A 6,000-nucleotide genomic window follows, 5' to 3' on the forward strand; every position below is an offset into this window, starting at 1 on the left:
TAACCTAATGAGGGGAATCAGTTATGCAGCTTATAAACAAATTAAATTGTAATAAAATCCCAGCTAAGGTCACAAATCATGCAAAAGAATGTTATTAAACAATTCATTCATGTCTGTGTCCTCTCCATATTAGCTTCTAAATTAATCTGTCAAAACATATCTAGAGTTTATTTAACAATGCAAGAGTGCCACAATTCTCAGTCTTCCTACAGTAAATGCAATGACATGACATTACAAAACAATGTTTTTAACAACAACATGTGATTAAATTATTGTTTTTGTTAAAATATTATCTGAAAAATATTTAATTATATTATTATACCCACTATTAAAGTAATGATAATTGCATAAACCTGAAAATAAATAAATGTAATACTTTCCACAATAAATATTAATCTAAAGCAGCTAGTGCCCTGAAACCCCCAGTAAGAAAGATTTTTTTTTTTAAAACTGTATAGCCATTTTAAAAATGAAATTACAAATAAAAAAATAAAATAAAAAAAAGATAGATAAATACACACACACACACACATAGTTGAACATTAACATTGGCAGTCCTGCAAAACAGATTTCATGAAATCTTAAAAAATGTGCTTGCAGATTACCTATTCTTCCATGAGGATTCTCTATAGATTACTGTTGTTACTGTTGAAATAGTATTGGCCATTTATAGTTTAAAATAAAATACATTTTCAGTGCATCTGTTCTTCTTCATTGCACCTTGTTTGCAGCGTCCAGCTCTAATCATCTGGCCCCTTTAACATGGAGACACCATGAAGCCAGAGCTGACAGGGCATAAATTAGTAAGACTGGCCAAATAAAACAATGTGACTGAAAAATACAAACTGATCCTGCGCTCAGAGCTCTGTGATTCATCACGCAAATCTACGCAGAAGCGGTGTGGCATCTTATTAAAAATGAAAATGGAGCAGCGGTTGACAGTTGCAGAAGGATGCAGGGGTGTTGGTGTTATATTTACCATGGTGGCCCACATCCAACATTATCTCAAACACTAATAAGGGTGAAATATAGTATGATGCTAGCCTTAGGCGAGTAGAAAAAAAAAAGCCAAATCCTGTTTAAATGTGGATATTATTATCTCAGTGACATAGCTATGTAAATTTGATTGCTCAGAGGTTGCTCTATTCAAAAGAAATTGTGTTGGAGTTTTCAGATCAACTCTGTCTAATGTTTCTCCCAAGATTTCTGAGAAGAAATATAAATAGAAAGAAATTAGACAATTGTTGATATACACTATAGTAAGAATATACACTATCATTGAATCATTTAGATTTTTTAATGTTTTTGAAAGAAGTCTATTATGCTCACCAAGGCTGCATTTTAATCAAAAATACAGTTAAAAAAAAAAAAACTTTTCTATTTAAATATATTTTAAAAAGCAATTTATTCCCGTGAAGTAAAAGCTGAATTGTCAGCGCCCGTTACTCCATGTCTTCAGTGTCACATGATCCTTTAGAAATCATTCTTAGAATTATCATTGTTGAGAATAGCTTTTATATTTTTATTTTGAGGAAAAGGAGGAGAATGCATCACATTGTCTCAAACTGTGATTATTTTTTTCCATCATATTCTTTATGCCAAGTTAACTTCTGTTGGTTTTATAGCTTGTTTCTTATTATTGCTGCTGTTTTTGGTGGAAACCATGATACATTACTATACAAAAGTTTAGGGCAAGTAAGATTGCCCTGGTGCTTAACAGGATAGCCAGTGGGGAGAGCAGGTGACCAGGGCGGTGCCGGCAGGAAGGGTAGCCTTCAGGGTGGCACTGGTGATACAGGGAGTCAGGGAGGCGCTGGTAGCTCAGGGAACTGGGAAGGATTGCCCTCTGTGGCCTTGACACTAGGATTGGCCAAATATGGCTGGAGACGAATACCCTAACCCTCCCTCCGTCACCAGACTCCGCTTCAGGGGCTAGAGGACTGGTGAATTCCTCTCATTGGAACAAGCTCAGGAATTTTACAGACTGGAATGGATTTGGAAGTGGATTCTGGAAGTAGGGTTCTGAGAGGGGCAGATTTCTTCAGGGCTTCAGACGGAAATAACCACAGGATCTGCAACTTTCGCTCCCAAGTAGGCACTGTTCGATACCATCTCCCAGGCTAGAGGGAAGACTGGACTCTGGCTTGGCGGCCATGACTGCTGGTGACTCTTGAGCTCGCATGAGGAGTGAAGATGGCAAAGTACTTTGGAAAGTTCAGTGGTGTTTGGTGGCTCGATGGACAAAACCTCTGATGCCAGGATGGCTGGAGTGGACTGTAGAGAGAGCTAATTAATGAAACTGGCATCTTCTTCAACCTTGCCAACAGTGAGGGAAAAACCACTTAGCCAATGCACATAATCAATATAGCTCTCAAGGAAACAAGTGGTAGCTGGCGCTGGTATCTGGTGATAAAGATGGTCGTCTAATCCGCTGCAAAACATGATCTTCATGGCACCATTATTCCATGGAACCAAGTTGGAAAGTTCAAGAAATTCTCTCAATTGGACAATCATCTTGAAAAATGGAGATGAGCAGGTTCACTGAATCTCTAGAGTTGAGGGAAAGACTCATAGTGTGGCTTTTGTTGTAATTGTTGGGTCTGGTCTTCTGTCATGGAACAGACGAATGCAGACACAGGTAACGTCTGAACAGAGTTTATTGAATAACACGCATGAAGTTAACAGGCGAGTCTCTAGAGAGCAGATTGTTATGGTGATACTGGCAAGTGAGTGACAGGTCTTATCCGTTGCAGGTTGAGATGAGAAGTGACCGGAGGACTGAAGTCAGGCAGACACAGAAGACAACGGACGGAACAGTTGGATGCACGGGTAGGTAATCCGAAGGTAAGTAGTCAGGTGGAAGTTCAGTGTTGAACGACAAGACTAGACAACTGTGATGAGGAGCGTGACTGCTTATGTAGGGAGATAATGAGCCAGTGCATGGGTGATGAGTGATTATCTGTGGCAGGTGTGTTGATGGATGACTGAGTGCAGGTGGGGATCAGAAGGGATGCTTGGAAGTGTAGTTCTGGTGACTGGGCTGGTCATTTAGGATTGACACAATTAAATTTATCAAAAGAGATATTCATAAATGCTGTTCTTTTGAACTTTCTATTCATCAAAGATGAAAAATGTAGCACAGTTTCCACAAAAATATTAAAGGTGCGTTCACGCCATGTCATATTACGGGATTTTATCTTTTAAAAAGCGTTCATGTCCTCATAGAGCTCATAATTAGCTGCGAATATAACGTCACGTGTGTCATGTCGAGACTATGGTAATTACAACATGGTGTGAATGCAAGCAGCAATAATAGGAGAATAATAAGAAATATGCTATAAAACGGACAGAAGTTAACCTGGTTTGGAAAGAATATGATGGAAAAACTTCCATCATTTTGGAATTTGAGACAATGCAATCTATTCTCCTCTTTTTCCTCAAAAGAAAAATATTAAAGGCAGAAGAAAAATGCTCCATTAGCTCTCTAATTAATCTCATTGCTGTCCACCAAGATATTAAAGAGATTTTATTTGTGATTTAACAGAATCCTAAATGATCTAATCTAGATCCAGAATGAGATTTCTCAAATGGAATCAATCAAAATTATTCACCATAAGCATAAACAACAAATAACATGCAAAAAATGCAAAAGCCTTCAGTTTCACATCCCACCATTGTGAGAAGATATTTTTGTCACACTTCCATTCAGAAGCTAAATTTCTGCCCAGTTGTGAGTCTCGCTGTAGCCTAACCCTTGGTGAGTTAATGACAGGCCACGTATTGACTCGGAAGTGCAGGGATTAATTGCAGCTGCATAATAACGAATAAGAGCTTCCAACGGCGAGGGAAAAGCATACACCTGCCTGTGCCAAGTTTCAGCAAAAGCCATTAATTACTCTCTGATAAATGAAAAAGGAAGAAATGTTTGAGAAATGAAAATGCATTTGGTCAAAAACAAAAACCGGGAAAGGTTCTCTGTGGCAAACTCTAAGTCAATTATGGATGTAATGAGTCCATTTCCTACAATGATCAGAGAAACCGTCCTAAATGATTGCAGTAAATTAACCCCTGAACTAAACACATCTGAACAATGCCACTGATATTGTTTTCTAAATTGTTTATTGAGTCAGTGACGATAATTGAAGTTTCAGACATCCTGGAGGTACTTTTAAAATAAGTTTATTTATAAAATGTGCTGTAGAACTACTGTGGTGTCAGATAACAACATAGTCTTTGATTTGAAAGAGACATCACACTTTTTATTCCCAATGAATATTTCCTCATGTTAAAGGGATAGTTCGGCCAAAAATTATATCAAACCCATGATTTGCTCACCCTCAAGCCGTTCGAGATGCATATGTCAATCATTTTTCAGACGAACACATTTTCAGTTATTTTAGAAAATGTCTTAGATCTTTCAGTGGTTATAATGTCAAGTTATGGGGTCCACTCCTTCAAGTCCCAAAAATGTGCATGCATCCTTCACAAAAGTAATCCATCCGGCTCCAGGGGGATAAACGAAGGCCTTCTGAGGGTAATCCGTGCGGTAATCCATCCGGCAACGGTCGACGCGCGTTCACGGGAGATGAATGCTGGCGTAGGACGTAGCGTAGTAAGCGTCGTGACGTAGAACGAAGTATAGCTAAATCAAACGCTACGTCCTACGTCATACGCCGGCATCCATCTCCCATGAACGCGCGTCGACCGTTGCCAGAAGCCAGTTATTTTCATTTCTAAAGTTTTAAATATGTATATTTTTACGACAAAACCGCCTTCGTTTATCCCCCTGGAGCCGGATGGATTACTTTTGTGAAGGATTCATGCACATTTTTGGGACTTGAAGGAGTGGACCCCGTAACTTGATATTATAACCACTGAAAGATGTAACACATTTTCTAAAATAACTGAAAATGTGTTCGTCTGAAAAATGATTGACATATGCATCTCGAACGGCTTGAGGGTGAGTAAATCATGGGTTTAATATCATTTTTGGCCGAATTATCCCTTTAATATCTCGGTTACAACTAAAATAATGTTCATTTAACACTTGTTGACATTTTGTGACAACATGCCCCAAATAATGTGGTATATTGTCAGATTATATGGGTAAGTTGTCACAACCTGCCATTAAACAGCCTATTAGACTACTGTCTTTTTAAGTTTTAAAATTAAAACAATAATAAAGCAAAAATAATAATAAGAAGCGAAAATGTAAAAGGTAACATACAAAAATATGAAGTCATCATTATGGCTAACAGATTTTGCAGTTACAGTAAATGCAAACATTTAAAACACATTTGACAACTTGCCCTGACCTGACATTTATGAAATGTATACATCTTTATGCATATGACTGGCCCTGGTGTCTCTCATAATATGGTGCTCCTAAATTATACCATGGTATTTACACAGTACTCCAAGCTGCTTCAAGAAGTACAATAGTTTTACCATGGTACACGTATAAAGGTATTATAATGATAGTATACATCCAAAAAAAACCTTGTATCATTGTAGTACCATATACAAAAAGCCAAGGTAATACAAATGGTACACATGAAATTCACATTTAAAACGCACGTAAACACATTGCTATAGCGATATATTTCTCTATTTTCCATGAGATTCCGACAGAAACAACACAACCAAACAGTAAATCTCAAGAAATATGAGCACAACAGAGCGTCTCCAGTAATTTATGGCAGTAAATGACGCAGATCCAATATTCAACTCAAATAGCTAACAAGCTGCACCTGGACCAGGAGGAACACAGTCGTCCAACGGGTTATTCTTTTTATCAGTACTGTTTACCTTTCCTTCCTGCTGTCTATGTTTACCCGGCACCTTAAAAGTACTTTTATTTTAGTGAGTCATACTCCATAAGGAAATGTAACATGCTTTTTCTTTATTAACATTTTTGTCATATATATGCCGCATCTCTCAAAAACAGTCAATTATATCAGCAAAAGAGGAATGCAGGTGAACATCTGATGAATCTATCAC

The sequence above is a fragment of the Rutilus rutilus genome (assembly GCF_951802725.1).
Source record: "Rutilus rutilus genome assembly, chromosome: 19".
NCBI lineage: Eukaryota > Metazoa > Chordata > Actinopteri > Cypriniformes > Leuciscidae > Rutilus > Rutilus rutilus.